Source organism: Chiloscyllium punctatum, chromosome 29, assembly GCF_047496795.1.
Source record: "Chiloscyllium punctatum isolate Juve2018m chromosome 29, sChiPun1.3, whole genome shotgun sequence".
Lineage (NCBI taxonomy): Eukaryota > Metazoa > Chordata > Chondrichthyes > Orectolobiformes > Hemiscylliidae > Chiloscyllium > Chiloscyllium punctatum.
Genome location: NC_092767.1, coordinates 63,398,005 through 63,417,125, shown reverse-complemented (window position 1 = coordinate 63,417,125; position 19,121 = coordinate 63,398,005). Strand labels below are relative to the sequence as shown.

The window sequence follows — 19,121 nt, the reverse complement described above, 5'->3', positions numbered from 1 at the left end:
AAACTTTAAAGGGTTCAGAAAAGATTTACAAGGATGTTGCCAGGGTTGCAGGATTTGAGCTATACAGGCAGGCTGAATAGGCTGGGGCTGTTTTCTCTGGAGCGTTGGAGGCTGAGGTGTGACCTTATAGAGGTTTATAAAATAATGAGAGGCATGAGAGGGGAAAGATATAAAAGGGACCTAAGGGACAAATTTTTCACACAGAGGGTGTTGCATGTATGGAAGGATATTTAAAAGGCATCTTGTTGGGTATATGATTAAGAAGAGTTTAGAGACATATGGGCCAAGTGCTGGCACTAGATTAGGTTAGAATATCTGGTCAGCATAGACGAATTGGCCCGAAGGCTCTGTCTCCGTGCTGTACATCTCTATGACTCTATGGCTCGATTTATATCTTCCTGTAATCTACAGAATAGAGCCAGTTTTCGTATCCTTTTCAAAACTTTCAATCACGCCTCCTTAGTTTAAGTCTAGATCATTAAACTATATCAGAAACAGCAAAGGGACCCAGTATTGAGCCCTTCCTTACAGAGGGAAGTAAGAATGCGGGGAATGTGGTAAGTTGGTGAATTGATGTTTTCTCTGCCTGTGTCGCATAGGAGGAAACTAAGTGAAAATTTTCTTTTGTTCAGAAAGCTTCAGTGAACTCACTTTCGCAATAGTAATTTGGAAACTTTGAGATGTTGCAAATATGCTCAAGGCCAGACTGGAAAGTACAGATATATAAAAATTCTTAGCGATAGTCACCTTCATAGCCACTGGCGATGCTGTTTTTCAAATCAACAATAACGTATTTCAACATTTTCCACCACTCCCTGCTGACTTTTGAATCTTTACACAGCAGAACTGCAGAAACAGATGGAGGAACTGAACTGGCAATTAGCCTGTAATTGGAATTTCCACAAATAGGTTTGGTGGGTATTTCATGCGATCAAGCACGTACAATATTAATTGCTATGTTAGTCTGAGACCACATAAATAGATTATGTGACCCAATGACTGGCGGGTTTATACCAAAGTGCATGCCTTTGGTTGTTCGAAATCGGCAGTATACTGACTCGATTCAACCAACCCATACTTGCAAACCTCAGAGCTTAGGGTTAATGTTCAATGTGATTCTGACATTGGATAATGCTTGTTGAACAATGTCATTAGACTAACAACCAATTTAAAATGATCAATCTGGCTCACAATATATAGCTCACTAATGCTTGGTCAAAATTATATGACCTGTCCTCTGTAAGAAAAGACAACGTGGTCAAGCACTGCCACTGATTGAATTGGAATAAAAACATGGGAAACAATAGCTTCTGGTGCATTCTCCTTGAGAATGCCTTGACCAATCAGAATTAACATGCCAACCAATCAGTTCTCATGGAGTATAAATTGTTGTTCCCATTGAAATTTGGGATTCTTGCATCTATCTTGATGAATGGACAAAAAGCTTTCACAAAGCTGGTCCATTTTTTCTAAAACCTGTTCCTTTTCTCAAGGATACTGTGTCCTTGTTTTTTTCTTTCAGAGGGGTTGTAAACCACTCAGGCTGCAAATCAGCTGGGTTGGTACAGTGATGAAAAGGATATTGGGAGGCCATTTTGTTTCTACATAAACAGATGAGACTATCGGCCTAAGCTTACATTTTAGAAGTGACCTGTATAATGAAAGGAGAGTGGTCAGTCCTAAAAACTGGAGTTTTGTTTGAGTCAGTTTAGCTGCAGGCTGTGTGGAAACAGGCAGTTAGACTCCCTCTCCTTCTGCCCTTCTAGCTTGAGCCTGTAAACCTTTGTTTAAGTTTTACTGCGTTTAAGGGGATAGTTTATTGGGAGTGTTGTGCATATTGAGAACAGTATAATTAAGTCTAGTTTGGATAGACTGCGTTCTGTAGGTATTCTTTATGTTTCATTAAGATTAGATTACCTACAGCGTGGAAACAGGCCCTTCAGCCCAACAAGTCCACACCAACCTCCGAAGAGAAACCCAGCCCCCTATATTTATCCCTGACTAATCCATCTAACACTGCGGGCAACTTAGCATGGCCAACTCACCTGACCTGCACATCTTTGGACTGTGGGAGGAAACCGGAGCACCCAGAGAAAACCCGCGCAGACACAGGGAGAATGTGCAAACTCCACACAGACAGTTGCCCGAGGCAGCAATTGAACCCAGTTTCCTGGCACTGTGAGGCAGCGGTGCTAACAGTTGAGTCACCGTGCCACCCTGGTGTAATTGTTAATTTTGTGAATAATCTTTTGTCTGTTTTAAAACCTGATAGTCAACATTGCTAGCTTACTCCAGGTAATTTTCACTGTACACCTACTGAAACAAATTGCAAAGTTACAGTCTGGGCTGCCTGCTTCAGAATGTTTTGTGTGGTCTGGCCTGGTCCATAATACTAATAAAGCTCTTTTCTCAGCAATAATGCACACGCATTTTTTTAGGAGGGTAAGTGATGGAAAGTTGAGCTACAAAATTAATGATTTGGAGATGACGGTGTTGGTCTGGGGTGGGCAAAGTTAAAAATCACATAATACCAGGTTATAGTCCAAAAGGTTTATTTGGAAGCACTAGCTTTCTGAGCACTGCTCCTTCATCAGGTGGTTGTGGAGAATAAGATTGTAAGACGCAGAATTTATAGCAAAAGTTTACAGTGTTGATGTTATTGAAATTATACATTGAAAGAGACCTGTATTATTTGTTAAAGCTCTCATCTTTTAGAATGACCATGTTGGTTTCAGTTCCTTCATATGTAAATCGCAAAACGTTTTTAAAAGTTATATTCTCAAGTGAACTTTAACAATTGTAATCATGTTGGCCCAAATAATGTATTGAAGATGTTAGTTCCCTGTGTGAGGCTGTCTGTGCCACAATGGTCAGACTGATTCTCATCTAAAAAATGGATTAACAGAAAATTACATGGATTCATGCAGTTTTTGAGCAAAGTAAAATATAATTCTGCAAGGACAAATTCACCCCACAAACTTATATGTATATGTGTGCGTCTGTGTACGTGTGGAGGAGGAGGGTTACGAGTGTCTGTGAGAGGGTGTGTGTGTGTGAGTGTAAAGGGGTTTAAGTCTGTGAGGGGGCATGTGTGGGAGTGTATGTGTGTGTGTGTAGGAGTGTGTGTGTGTTCATCTGTCTGCATATCTGTATAGTGCAATGGGGTCACCTGTAGTGTGACATGAACCCAGTTGAGACCATCCCCATGGGTACCAAATTTGGCTATCAGCCTCTGCTCGGCCACTTTTCGTTGTTGCTTGTCCGGAAGTCCATCTTGGAGGATGGTCACCCGAAGGTCCGAGGTCGAATGTCCTGGACCGCTGAAATGTTCTCTGACTGGGAGGGAACACTCCTGTCTGTTGATTGTTCTGCAGTGTCCATTCATCCCGTTGCCATAGCCTCTGTTTGGTCTCGCCAATGTACCATGCCTCAGGGCATCCTTGCCTGCAGCGTATGAGGTAGTCAATGTTGGCTGAGTTGCACGAGTATCTGCCACACACACATAGTGGGAGGTGGCCCCATGTGTAATTGTGGTATCCGTGTCGACATTCTGACACGTCTTGCAGCGTCCACCGTGACAACGTTTGTCCTGAAAGCCAGGCAGTTGCTATGAACAATGATCTGTTTGACGTTTGGTGGCTGTTTAAAGGTGAGCAGTGGACATGCGGGGAAGGTCTTGGTGAGGTGCTCATCCTCAGTGATAATGTGTTGCAGGCTGTGAAGAACATGGCGTAGGTTTTCAGCTCCCAGGAAGTACTGGACAACGAAGGGTCAGTTGCAGCTCGTGTCTGTCTCCTGAGGAGGTCATTTCAGTTACATCACACTGTAAAGTTTTGCTATAAATTCTGGGTCTTACAATCTTATTCACCACAAACACCTGATGAAGGAGCGGCGCTCTGAAAGCGAGGGCTTCCAAATAAACCTGGTGGACTGTAACCTGGTGTTGTGTGATTTTTAACTTTCTACAAAATTAAATGAGTGTTGCACATTGCCCTATCTGCAAATAGTTTTACCAATGAATTTGTGCTGCTGAGCAACATGAATTCATCCTCCGAGAGGGGCAGAAGAGGTATAATTGAAGTCAAATTCCTGTCTAGTAATTCCTGTTGTCATATCCTAGTTGTCCGATTAGGACAAGATTGCAGCAATCTGTAATATTCTCCACAGCTGAATAATTTACAGGTAATGTACAGCAACAACAACTTGAACTGATGTGGCACCTTTAATGTAGTAGCATGTTCCACACGACTTCACAAGAGTGTTTGGCACAGGCCATTTAGCCCCTCAAGGCTGGTTTGCCATTCCCTGAGATGGTAGCTAATCTATGACTCTTGAGTAAACAGGGTTAGTGAAAATCTCAAAGCCTTTTATTCACATATAAGGAGCAAGAGGGTAACTATAGAAAGGGTTGGCCCATTCCAGGACAAGGGAGGAACGTTATGCATGGAGTCAGAGAAAATGGGTGAGATTCCTTGCGTCGGTATTCACCAAGGAGAGGGACATGAATGATGTTGAGGTTAGGGATAGATGTTGGAGTACTCTAGATCAAGTTGGCATAAGGAGGGAGGAAGTGTTGGGTATTCCAAAAGGCATTAAGGCAGAGAAGTCCCAGGTTACTGATGGAAGTGAAAGAGGAAATAGCTGGAGCCTTAACAGAAATCTTTGCAGCATCCTTGAACAGGGAAGAGGTGCCGGAGGACTGGAGAATTGCTAATGTTTTCCCTTCTTTAAGAAGGAAGCAGGTATAATCCAGGTAATTATAGACCGGTGAGCCTGACGTCAGTTGTAGGGAAGCTGCTAGAGAAATACTGAGGAATAGGATCAGAGATAGGCAACATGGTTTTGTGCAGGGAAGGTAACGTCCTACCAACTTAATAGAGTTCTTTGAGGAAGTGACAAAGTTGATTGATGAAGGAAGAACTGAAGATGTCATATACATGAACTTCAATAAGGTGTTTGTTAAAGTCCCCCATGGTAGGCCGATGGAGAAAGTAAAGTCACATGGGGTCCAGGATGTACTAGCTAGATGGTAGAGAACTGACTGGGCAGCAGGAGACAGAGAGTAGTAGTGGAAGGGAGTTTCTCAAAATGGAGAACTGTGACCAGTGGTGTTCCTCAGGGATCCGTGCTGGGACCATTGTTGTTTGTGTTATACATAACTGATCTGGAGCAAGGTATAGGTGGTCTGATTAGCAAGTTTGCAGATGACACTAAGATTGGTGGAGTAGCACATAGTGTAGAGGATTCTCAGAGAATGCAGCAGAATATAGATAGACTGGAGAGTTGATGGAGAAATGACAGATGGAGTTCAATCCGGACAAACGAGAGGTGATGCATTTTGGAAGATCCAATTCAAGAGCGAACTGTATAGTAAATGGAAAAGCCCTGGGGAAAATTGATGTACAGAGAGATCTGGGTATTCAGGTCCAATGTACCCTGAAGGTGGCAACTCAGGTTGATAGAATGGTCAAGAAGGCATACGGCATGCCTTCCTTCATCGGCTGTTGTATTGAGCACAAGAATTGGAAGGTCATGTTACAGTTGTGTAAGACCATTTTGGCTACATTTGGAGTATTGCATACAGTTCTGGTTGCCACATTACCAAAAGGATGTGGATACTTTGGAGAGGGTGCAGAGGAGGTTCACCAAGAAGTTGCCTGGTACGGAGGGTGCTAGCTATGAAGAGAGGTTGAGTCGATTAGGATTATTTTCATTAGAAAGATGGAGGTTGAGGAGATTGAGTTCTATAAAACCATGAGAGGTATAGACAGGGTGTATAGCAAGAAGCTTACTCCCAGAGTGAAGGACTCAATTACTTGGGGTCCCGAGTTCAAGGTAAGAGGGGAAAAGTTTAGATTAGATTACTTACAGTGTGGAATCAGGCCCTTCAGCCCAACAAGTCCACACCAACCCTCCGAAGAGCAACCCACCCAGACCCATTCCCCTACATTTACCCCTTCACCTAACACTACGGGCAATTTAGCATGGCCAATTCACCTAACCAGCACATTTTTTGGACTGTGGGAGGACTGTTTAAGGAAGATATGCATGGTAAGTTCTTTATGCAGAGGGTGGTTGAATGCATTGCCAGAGGAGGTGGTAGAGGTGGGCATGATGGCATAATTTAAGATGTATCTAGACAGATACATTAATGGGCAGGGAGCGGAGGGAACCAAATTCTTTGAAAATAGGTGACAGGTTTAGATAGAGGATCTGGATTAGTGCAGGCTTGGAGGGCTGAAGGGCCTGTTCCTGTGCTGTAATGTTCTTTGTTAACTCACCTTAGTCCATTTTCTTTCATATCCCCTGCTAACAATGATCGATTAATTTCAGAACTTAAATTGATCCAGCATTGGTTGCCATTTGTGTGATTACGAAAATTCCAAATTGTTCTAACACAGAAAAACTACCATGGATAACTCTTACAAGGAATCAGGACAAGTACAATAGGCTAAATTGACTCCTTCTATGATTGCCTGTCCTTACTGAGTGATTGTTGAAACAGTGTTGTTGTTGGGTGACCTTGATCAATTTTCCTTCTGAGCTGCTTCTTCTCTCAGGATTTGTCAAGCACCTGAAGGCGATACCAAACTAAACAATGATGCTTGAGGGCATGTCCCCAGTCAAATGTTTGTATAGTGTCTATGCTTTGGTTCCTGAGTCTAATGTCGTGTTTACCAGAGACCGGAGAGTAAGTGGATTAGTGAGTGCTCAGCTCCTTCTTGGCTGATTGGTTGATCTCTCAATTCATTGTCCACTTCAGGGACTCAATTGGAGCAAGGATGTGTGGTCCAATCCAGGCTTCCTGGGACCCTCTTAAAAATTGGGGACACTTGTGAGGCCTGTGGGAAGACCATCTGAGGATATTTTAATAGCACCCCCCCCCCAACCTCCTAACCCACTGCCTGCAAACTCACCCATTGAGAGGGGAATGTAGAAGTCTGACCCTGAAGTCAAATCCAACCATTACAGTTGAGGGATTCAATTAATAAATCTGGAATAAAATGCTAGTCTTCATCTTCTCATGAAAATCCCTGGACTGTTATAGGAACCAAACTGGTTCACTGATGTCCTTCAGCGAAGTAAATATGCCATCCTTTCCCATTCTATATTTGACTTCTGATCCATGATAATGTAATTGACCCAACTGATGATCTAACAGATCACTATGTTGCCAAAAAGCACTATGGGTGTGCCTTCACCATATGGATTACTGTGGTCCAAGATGGCTGCTCTCCATCATCGTCAGTAAGGGATAGATAATAATGCTAGCATAGCCAGTGATTCCTACATCCCAAGAATTGCTCCCTACAATGTGTACTGGCTCAGTCTCGGCTCAAAGTCGGAATTGGGATGGATTTTAATGTCAGCCATAACCTAGGTTGACACTTTAAGATGAGCAATGCATAACAGCAAACAAGACTCTTACAATCAGAGTTGTTGTTTGAAGCACATCTTTAGATTCTGAGCGCATATTCCAACTTGACAGCCCAAGAACTGGCAACAAAAGTTTGCTGCAATGTTGGATGTCGTGGTCCCTCTCAGCTGCAAGTAACAGACCCTGTGACACAGTTTCAAGGGAACAAAGACAATTCTGATACAAATAATTCCTGAACCAAAATCTCAAAAACATTACCTGGCCATTATTACAATGTTGCTACTGGGATCTCTTCTGTTCCTGAATTGACTGTGGTGCTGCCTATATCACAGCAGTGACTACACTTTAAAAGTACCTTAGTGGCTATAAAAAAAAACTTTGGGATGTTCTGAGGATGTAAAAAGAACAAGTGAAATGCAAAGTTTAATTTCTGTTCATGCTGGAGGCAATGTTTTTTGAGTGTGACATTTACTCAAGGTTTTCACTGTTTGAAGAGAAGCTTGGGAAGTTCCCTGTTTCCCTGACTAACGATACATCCCTGCTTCAAGCTTATAAATCAATTGCTTCCTGTCACAGGTGTCTGTACCAAATATGGTTGCCATATTATCACATTGATGGTGAAATAATTTTTTATACGTTTCTTCATGGGATATGGGGTCACAGGCTAGCCTGGCATTTATTGTCTATTCCTAATTGCCCAGAGAGCAGTTAAAACTCAACCATATTGCTGTTGGTCTGGAATCACATGAAGGCTTGACTGGGTCAGGATGACAATTTCCCTCTTAAAGGATGTTATGAACCAGATGGGGTTTTAAACAGCAATCAACAGTGGTGACAAGGTTGCTATTTGTCCAGTTTTTAAAAAAAATTGAAATCAAATTTCATCAGCTATCAAGGTGGGCTTTGGACCCCTCTCCCTACAACATAAACCTGAGATTCTTGATTACTAAGCCCACGGACATTACCACTATGCCACCAGCTCACCCTGTTTGTGACAGTTCTGAAGACATGAAGACACCGTGTAGGTATAGCAATTGCAGTGGATGGTGACCTGCCTCTCAGATGATAACTGGTTCTCTATTGTGAAGTCAGTCGACCAATCTGCCATGCCAGAAGAGAAAAACTGATCTGCTCTGAGGCACCGTTCAAACTGGAGCTCCGGTATGTTCATTTTCAAGTATTACTGAGTTTTATTGTTTTTTTATCCTTATGGCCTGATCTCAATATTATTCAAGTTCTAGACTAGTGACATTTTAAGTGCAGTGTTTGTTGTTACCTTGGTTGACAAGAGAGAAACATTACAAAGCCTTTCACAACCTCAAGACATCCCTAAGCACTCTCCTCCTTCCTTCCTTCCTTCCCTCTTTCTTTCTTTCTCTCTTTTCTTTCTTTCTCGAAATTCTTCCTTTCGTCACTCATGTAGCCAGATCGTGTATCTGCCATTTTGGAATAGGTGCTGTCCCAGAGGTACGGGTATTTGGGCCCAATGGCAGTAAGTAGGCCCTTCTCTTCGTTGCTGCCATTTGGAAAACACTCCCACAGAAGGAGCTAAATGGTTGTGGAGGAGAAAAACCAGAAATGTACAGAAATAAATGAACAGCTGTTACTGATGTTTACAAGACAGATCAGACCAGTATGTCACGATCAGCATTTTACCATTTCTCAGGTTCAGGATATTCCTGTTTCCTGCCTTTGGGCAGAACAAAGTATCACATGACATGCAGCACAGCAGTAATGTCACCACCCTAGTTATACATGGGTTCAAGCCCCAGCATGTTAGCTTGCAGAATTAGAAATTTAATGAATAAGTTCTGGAATTGAAAACTTGCTGATTGTTTTAAAAACCGAGGAAGGAGATCTTTCAAACTTATGTGGTCAGTGCTATATTAGACCAATTTCCCTTGGAAGGGGCCCTGGGAGCTGCTCAGTTCCAGGGCAGTTATGGATGGGAAACAAATGATGGCCAAATCCAAATTAAAGAATAGAGCTTGGCCCAGGATCAAGAACTTGTGATGAATCTTAGTGAATCCATAAAACCAATTTTAACCTCAGAAAACAAGGAAATCATTGCTTGGCTTTTGGTATTTGCTTTTGCTAAATAGGTTTGAGAGATCATTATGGGTAGTTATAGAGTCATAGAGATATACAACACGGAAACAGACCCTTCAGTCCAACTCGTCCATGCCAACCAGATATCTCAACTCAATCTAGTCCCACCTGCCAGCACATATCTCTCTAAACCCTTCCTATTCATATACCCATCCAAATGCCTCTTAAATGTTGCAATTGTACCAGCATCCACCACTTCCTCTGGCAGCTCATTCCATACAAGTACCATCCTCTGTGTGAAAATGTTGCCCCTTAGGTCTCTTTTATATCTTTCCCCTCTCACCCCAAACCTATGCCCTCTAGTTCTGGACTCCCCGACCCCAGGGAAAAGACTTGGTCTATTTATCCAATCCATGCCCCTCATGATTTTATAAACCTCTATGAGGTCACTCCTTAGCATCCGACGCTCCAGGGAAAACAGCCCCAGCCCATTCAACCTCTCCCTACAGCTCAAATCCTCCAACCCTGGCAACATCCTTGTAAATCTTTTCTGAACCCTTTCAAATTTCACAACATCTTTCCGATAGGAGGGAGACCAGAATTGCACGCACTTTTCAACAGTGGCCTAACCAATGTCCTGTACAGCCGCAACATGATCTCCCAACTCCTGTACTCAATACTCTGACCAATAAAGGAAAGCATACCAAATGCCTTCTTCACTATCCTATTTACCTGCGACTCCACTTTCAAGGAGCTATGAACCTGCACTCCAAGGTCTCTTTGTTCAGCAACACTCCCTAGGACCTTACCATTAAATGTATAAGTCCTGCTAAGATTTGCTTTCCCAAAATGCAGCACCTCACACTTATCGTGTTGAAACAGAAGAGTTTATGGATGGGAGGAAAGAGCTCAAAAGTAAAGATATTTAGAATAAATAAACACAATTAGTTGCTCAGAACTCAACTCCTTGCAGATGCTGCTGTTTATGTTTTAAATTTACTAAGAATGGCAGAATAAGTCTCTAATGAAAAACTTATCACTCTCTATCTGACAATCAATTTCAATAATCATTCCTAAAGGACACAAAATGAATGAATGTAACAGTCGGGAATGTAACAGTTGGCTATGTCCTCCAACTGGATAGTTGTCCAGATATTAAATGAGTGTCATGTCCAGAATTATTCACACATTCAGAATGTCACCATGAATCTGGAAGGAAATCTCTTCACATTGACTGTATCACTTGAATGTGTTGGTTACATGAGAGCTGAATTCAATTACAGCTCCATGCAAGACCTAGCCTACCTCTTATCATTCGATGGTAGATAAGAATCTTACTCATTCTGGGAAACTTCTTTTGCTTTAATTCATTCATGGGACATGGGCATCGCTGGCTGGACCAACATTTATTTCTGTCCTTCAGTGCCATTGAGAAGGTGGCAGTGTCCTGGCCGTCCTGAACTGCTACTGTCCATTTGGTGTAGGGCAATCCACATTGTTGCCAGGAAGACAGTTCCAGTATTTAGACACAACAGCACTGAAGGAACAGCAATATATTTCCAAGTCGGGATGGTGAGTGGCTTAGGGGGGGATTTGCAGGCCACGGTGTTCCCATTTATCTGCTACCCTTGTCATTCTAGAAAGTAGAGGTTGAGGATTTGGAAGGTGCTGTGGAACAAACTTTAGTAAATATTCAAAAACTGTGCACTGCAACATCAGCATTACCCACCAGCTCTAACACTGAGGCTAAACTTTGATCGGAAGAAATGGGTAATGTGTCATTTAAATATAATCCAAGATTTAAGCATAGAAGTTCCCTAATGAACTCAGAATTCCTCCAATGATTTCCAAAGCTAGTTGATCAGTTTGCTAATCATTAAAGTATTACTGTTGTTCATCAGGCTTAAACAGCACATGATAAGTCATCTCATAGGCCTGATTGTACACACAGAGTTTGTAATTGGCTGGATTGTAATTAATACTTCGGAGTCCATTCATGATTTTACCCATCTCCACGGAAACCTGATCTTTCTTCCAGCTCTGGTGTCAAATGTGTAGAAAGGTTCCTCAGTCTGTGGCTCACAGGTCAACTGCATACAGAACCCCACATATCATAAAAGGGTTGGTCACACTAGGGTTAAACAGCCTGGTGGCCCATGCCTTTTCCACAATGAATGAGACCGCATTAATCTTACCAATAACTGCATTTCCTTCAAGGCAGTAAATGACTCGGACTTTGCTGTGGATGAAACTGGCCTCTACGTCTCGGTATGCGACGCCCGCATAAGAATGCTTGTTATTGAAAGCTGCATCTTTAAGAGTCTGCCTCTGCACTCCGCCTGTGTCTATGTTATACCTGCACGTGTCCCTGGAATTGTAACCGTTGTAATGCAAGGAATTATTGTACAAAACCATTCCACTTCCCTGTCCTATGTCTGGAAACCTTGAAGAATATCTATAATTTTAAAAGTATTTGATTATCGGATTTTTGTTGAACAGCAAATCTCTGTAAGAGTAGTAGAGCCTGAAGGAGGGAAGCGTTCATCTGTCTGTGCTGAGTGGGGACACCCACTACAGCTCTGAGTCATTGCTGGATGGAGCTGGATCTTTAACCTGTCCTCCATATCTATAATTAAAAGCATTACAGCAGGTTCACCCATTTGGAGAAGGCCATTATGACCACAGCTTCCAGTTAGCAAAAAAAAGGAAGCTCCAGTTCAGCTTTGGGGTACTTACATTTTACAAATTCAATGCTTCCATCTCCAGCAACATGGTATTTTAATGGTAGTGACATTATAATGAAATAGTATACTTCAGTGTACACTGTAACAGCTCTAAAACATGTAAAAACATATTTGTAAAACAAAAAATGCACAGAACTGTAGATCCTGGAAATCAGAAATGAAAGCAGAAATTGCTGAAGAAACTCAGGAGGTCTGGCATCATTTGTAGAGACAAGGCAGAGTTTATTTTTTTTAGATTAGATTACTTACAGTGTGGAAACAGGCCCTTCGGCCCAACAAGTCCACACCGCCCCGCCGAAACGTAACCCACGCATACCCCTACATGTACATGTACATCTACATCTTACCCTTACCTAACACTACGGGCAATTTAGTATGGCCAATTCACCTGACCTGCACATCTTTGGACTGTGGGAGGAAACCGGAGCACCCGGAGGAAACCCACGCAGACACAGGGAGAACGTGCAAACTCCACACAGTCAGTCGCCTGAGGCGGGAATTGAACCCGGGTCTCCGGCGCTGTGAGGCAGCAGTGCTAACCACTGTGCCACCGTGCCGCCCACTTATGTTTCGGGTTCAGCGACTTCTTTGGAACACAGGCAAAAAGTTAACTCTGCTTACTCTCCACACAAACTGCCAAGCTGCCGAGTTTTACCGCAATTTCTGAAAATATATTTGCATTTGTTTGGTACTACTGAACCTGAGTATTTAAGAATAAAGTCGAGAGTGTGGTGCTAGAAAAGCACAGCAGGTCAGGCAGCATCCGAGGAGCAGGAAAATTGACATTTCGGGTATAAGCCCTTCATCAGGAAGGGCTGAAGAAGGGCTTATGCCCAAAACATCGATTCTCCTGCTCCTCAGATGCTGCCTGACTTGCTGTACTTTTCCAACACCACACTTTCGACTCTGATCTCCAGCATCTGCTGTGCTCACTTTCTCCTATTTATGAATAAAGACATTTTATTGCCATTTTTCATCTTGCACCCATCAGAATTTTGCAAGAATACAAATGTAGATGGGAACAATATTTTATACTGTATGAGAACAGTGCATTGATTGGTTGCCAAGTAGACTCTGACTGGTAGTGACATTGTCTTGGAGAATGCACCAGTTAGGTGATGACTGACAGTTAACTGCTCACCCTTGGTTAAGTTTAAAGAAGGCAGGTTGACTCTGGTCGAAGCATTGCTCTGAGGACTAAAATAAAGAATGTCTGTCCCCTATTTTGTTAAGTTGAAACAGGAGCAGTGTGTGCATATGTTCTTTCTATCTTTGTAGGGTTAGTGTATTAAAATTTGTAGTTTCCAGTACACACAAATGTGTTATATTGCAAAATTGACAATCCTAAATTCATTGTCAGCATAATTCTGAGCACATTCTGCATCACTTCATAAATGCCCAGTCAAATCTACTGTATTTTGAAATTTGTAAACACAGGTTGGATTGGCATAGTCAGTACCTTGCCTGTTGCCAAAAGGGCAAGCTACTCGATACCACCCAACAGCCTTTGTGACATATGTTCTTCAAACCCAGTGTCACATTGGTCCTGAAATGTATATGCCACATTACTCAATTGGGCGATAGATGTTTGTTTGGCTTGATGACAGAACTCACTTACTTGCGGACAACGCTTACTGTAGTTTCAGTATAAAACAGCTTCAAAGATTCAATACTGTCTAAGTGAAAGAAAATTCCTCCTTGTCTCAGTCCTACTTGGCTTGGTCCTTCTTCTGAGACTGTATCCCCTGGTTCTAGACCACCTCCCCTCCACCAAACTCAGCAGGCGAAACAGCCTTCCTGCATCCGCCCTGTAAGACGTTTGTGTGCTTCAGTGAGATCTCCTTTGGTGATCAGGCAGAGTTATTTTACTTCATCGCCCTTATCTTTGATTGATTACTCACCATAGTCAACAGAGGTCAAAAGTTGGGGAAGCACGTTCTTCCTCACATTCCGTGAGCGGTTTCCTCAGCAATGCAATTTCTTTGCAGAATGTCAGTATGTTCTGTGTGTCAAATGACTCCAGCTCGTCGACAGTACGTGACATATTTGTAAACTGAAATACATCAGGCATTTAAAAACAATTCAATCAAAGGAACATTAGGAAGCTATTCTGAAGCATACCATACCTCTGTCAACCCCAGTATCCTGTTTGCCTGAGGTCGGTCTCCATCCCTTCATGATGTGGAGGTGCCAGTGTTGGACTGGGGTGGACAAAGTTAAAAATCACAGGTTATAGTCCAACTGGTCCAATAGTCACTAGCTACCTGATGATGGAGCAGTGCTCTGAAAGCTTGTACCTCCAAATAAACCTGTTGGACTTGTAACCTGGTGTTGTGTGATTTTGACTTTGTCCATTCATTCAGACATCTTGCAAAGACTGACCATTTTGGGCACTCTCATGGAAAAAGTATGCAAATGGAAGAGAGCTAATAGAAATGCCCGAGTTACAGTTGGAAGCAGAGGAATAAAAAGCAAGTGCTTGTTGCCACACAGAGGGGTGGACAACAGAAATGAGGGATTGAACGAGGATGGTGAGATTGCTTATAGAACATAGAACAATACAGCACAGAACAGGCCCTTCGGCCCACGATGTTGTGCCGAACTTCTAACCTAGATTAAGCACCCATCCATGTACCTATCCAAGTGCCGCTTAAAGGTCGCCAATGATTCTGACTCTACCACTCCCACGGGCAGCGCATTCCATGCTCCCACCACTCTCTGGATAAAGAACCCACCCCTGACATCTCCCCTATACCTTCCACCCTTCACCTTAAATTTATGTCCCCTTGTAACACTCTGTTGTACCCGGGGAAAAAGTTTCTGACTGTCTACTCTATCTATTCCTCTGATCATCTTATAAACCTCGATCAAGTCACCCCTCATCCTTCGCCGTTCCAACGAGAAAAGGCCAAGAACTCTCAACCTATCCCCGTACGACCTATTCTCCATTCCAGGCAACATCCTGGTAAATCTTCTCTGCACCCTCTCCAAAGCTTCCACATCTTTCCTAAAGTGAGGCGACCAGAACTGCACGCAGTACTCCAACTGTGGCCTAACCAAAGTCCCTGTACAGCTGCAACATCACTTCAACGACTCTTGAATTCAACCCCTCTGCTAATGAACGATAATACTCCATCGGCCTTCTTACAAACTCTATCCACCTGAGTGGCAACCTTCAAAGATCTATGTACATAGACCCCAAGATCCCTCTGCTCCTCCACCTGACCAAGAACCCTACCGTCAACCCTGTATTCCGCATTCTTATTTGTCCTTCCAAAATGGACAACCTCACACTTGGCAGGGTTGAACTCCATCTGCCACTCCTCAGCCCAGCTCTGCATCCTATCTAAGTCCCTCTGCAGCCGACAACAGCCCTCCTCGCTGTCCACAACTCCACCTATCTTCGTATCGTGCTTCTGGGGTGGTGTCAAAGCTAATGAGAAGGAAATGCCCCACACTTACACAGAAACATCGCTTGTGACTTTGAGCTGCTTTGGTGTTCTAAAAGGGTGCACACTGGATTCGAGAGATTAGGAGGAAGTGAGGACTGCAGACGCTGGAGTTCAGAATCAACGAGTGTGGCGTTGGAAAAGCAGGCTGCATCCAAGGAGCAGGAGAGTTGACGTTTCGGGCATAAGCTCTTTATCAGGAATGGGGAGTGGGGAGGTGGCTGTGAAATAAATGGGGGGGGGGGATGTGGGGCTGGAAGAAGGTAGCTGGGAATGCAATAGGTTGGTGAAAGTAGGGGTTGATAGTGATGACGCAGAGAGTGGGGCGGATAGGTGGGAAGGAAGATGGACAGGTAAGACAGTTCAAGAGGGCACTGAAATTCAGGCAACATTTAACTAAGAACCCACAATGAGAGAAGTTCACTAAGTCCCAATGCAGTTCACCACGTGACTTCTATTATTTTCACCAGAGGAGGTGGTGGAGACTAATACAATTACAACATTTGAAAGGATTCAGGATGGGAATGTCAATAGAAAGGGTTTAGATATGGGCCAAATGCTGGCAAATGGAACTAGATTAATTTGGGATATCTGGTCGGCATGGATGTGTTTGTTGTACCAAAGGGTCTGTTTCCATACTGTACAGCTCTGTGACTCTGACTCTGAAGGATGACTAGCTGTGTTTAAGAATTCTAGCATATCCAATTTCTGCGAAAATATGTGTTGATAACTCTTTGGTTGCTTAATAATACTTTATTAAAAGAGTGAATTTTGGATTACATTACAACGATGATTGCAATATACTACAATATAGAGTATGGGTCATTAAAATAGTCAATTCACTTATGTACAGAGTGCTAACAAAGCTGTGATGGAGACAGAAATGTTGTCACTTCTGTGCTGAGAATTCTGGGATCTGGCATGAGTGCATCAGGTTTGTAGGCTACTTAGGAACGGGTTATATACACTGTGATACTTCAAGCCCACTCAAAAATAGACACGATATATAAATAAATGTGGTAATACTTCCAAATCAAACAAGTGAAATCAATAATAAGATGCGATGGGAATACTGAAAAAGGCAGTGAAGTGTGCTCTCTTGATACATTTTTAATCACCTTCAGCATGATTAGGGGCCATAATAAAAATTCAAGGTATTGAAAGCTTTCAATGACCATGTCATCACTGATATAAACACAAGCACCCTTGTTGGAGCTTGTAGGGACTGTTGCAAGCTGAGCAGATTTGCGTTGCACTAGACACATCTGCATGAAGTGTAATTTCTGTTAATGGATCAGTGCAGGGCCTGACTTCCGGACATCGTGCAACAACTAATTTCCGTATGTCAATAAAAAGTACACAGTTAAAGTCGCAGTCCTTGGCATTGACCTGTGGACAGAATGCACATCCAGGGAAAACTGGCATCTTCCCCCAAAAAAACCTGACAAAATCCTACTCTTCAATCCAGAAGACTGAGGAACGTACTCTAGCAAACCACAGATTTTGGCACAAAGGGAATGAGTTGTGTTGCCAACCCTGCGTTTCCCACATCAGATTTAACCTTCATCACATTTACTGATATCATTGTTCCTTTTGCACTGATATCCTCTCCGATGGGTTCATCTGGAAGTAAGAGCTTTCAAAGTGCTTGTTGAACTAGCGTTGTGTCATTTTCAACTTTGTCCACCCCAGTCCAACACCAGCACCTCCACATCATCCACTGCAATGGCATTGTCACTTTGATGCTTGGGGTTGTTCAAGTTATTATAGAAGCTTACAAACCTGGCAATTCATGCTAAGTTCCCAGAATTCTAACAGAGTTTTCTATCTTCACCACAGGTTTGGTAGCACTCTGGACAAATCTCAGTCGCGTTCCATTAGGCCCTTTGAAAGAAACGTGGCTGGTGAAGCAAAGTGTTCTTGATGTGTGCCAGTCAGGGGCAGTTTGGCCATGATCATTAATGTGAGCCATTCAGGGTCAATTAGGGACGGTTTTCTATTATGGAGGGCCAAGGGCAACGAGTTGGTTGTTTTGTTCACAGACCCAGTCTGCGAGGAGGGGCAATTTGGACTTCAGATTCAGAGAACAGGAAAGCTGTGACATAGTAGGTAATGTCCAAATGCACCCTCTTTATTGTTGCATCAGGATGTTAGTGAGATCATCGCCCCTGCTGTGCCTGCAGTCCCAGGGGAGTTCTGCTCTGTGGTGTGCTCAGTAAAAGCCTCACCAGCCACTGTTGGCCATTTCCACTCCCAGTGATGCTAATAGGGAAATTCTGATATGCCCAAATGAAGTTGCGGGGGAGAGGTGTGGATGAGGAAAATTTATGGCAAAGATCTTGAAGATGAGCATGACATTTCTTTACTCACAACCCTAAACGCTAGAATACACAGTAAGGTGAGGCATTTACATTGCTTGTTAAGCAATCAGTCCTGGATGCCTGAAATAGAGAGCCTTGCAGCCATACATCTTGTCGGTAACAAGTAATGATGTTGACCTATTTTACAATGTTCCAATTGGCACATGATTTGTGACCTCCACTTTCATGGCATGGCACTGACAATGATTATTCTAATGTGTGTTTCCAGGAAACTGGTAAGCCATGAGGTGAGCATTTTAAAGAACAAAACTGCGCCCGCTTCCCTTGTGCTTATCCTTCCATGTAGTTTTTTTTTCCCAGAATCCCCTGCTGAACTGAACTGCAAAGTCTTTCTAATAAAAGCAAATGACTGTGGATGCTGGAATCTGAAACCAAAAAAGAGAAAATGCTGGAAAATCTCAGCAAGTCTGGCAGCATCTGTAAGGAGAGGAAAGAGCTGACGTTTCGAGTCTAACTGACCCTTTGTCAAAGCTAAGACAAAGGAGAGGTATTTCTGGCAGCCAAGAAAGCAATAATCCTGTTGGACATTGGATTAACAAAATTAACAGCAATTAACAAAAAAAAAGACAGCAAATCAGCAATGCTACAGCCAAAGGTGGAGTCAACCCATATTATGTGTGGGGTAATTTTGAATAATGTGCCCATAGAGGAGGAAATGGCAAACAGTCTGACCATTTTCACCTCCAAGCCCAGTAGCCCCTCATAATGGGCAACATTGAGATCTGAGAGCACACCCAGCTGGCAGGAGGCAAGTGGCCATAAGGCCAAGGCTGGTATGTAGTCTTGGGGCCCCACTGAAATACAACAGCCACCAATGAAATCCAGAGGCTCACTGGTACCTCCTCCAGGCCGCATACTCACCTGCTGCTGGCTTAATCTTCACGAGTGGCTTGTGGGCAAAGAGGGACGACAATAACATTCCTGCTCCCTAGCCAATTTACCCAGCTCCATACACACCATAGTTGAATTGTAACGCTGGGCCAAGATTGTCTATTCACCAACTCTTGGGGAACAGCGAGTGGCACTTAGCCTGCTATGATCACACCGGTGTTTAGCATGGACATGTAAGTTCAATGGCACACAATAAACTATCTCCACCACAGCATTCTAGTCTTGGTGT

The 19,121-nt window shown here is 43.1% G+C and overlaps 1 pseudogene; it reads right to left on the bottom strand.

Moving 5' to 3' along the window:
* Positions 1–11,311: 11,311 nt before the first annotated feature.
* LOC140454378 (olfactomedin-like) lies at positions 11,312–18,856 on the bottom strand (annotated as a pseudogene).
* Between the last annotated feature and the right edge of the window lie 265 nt (positions 18,857–19,121).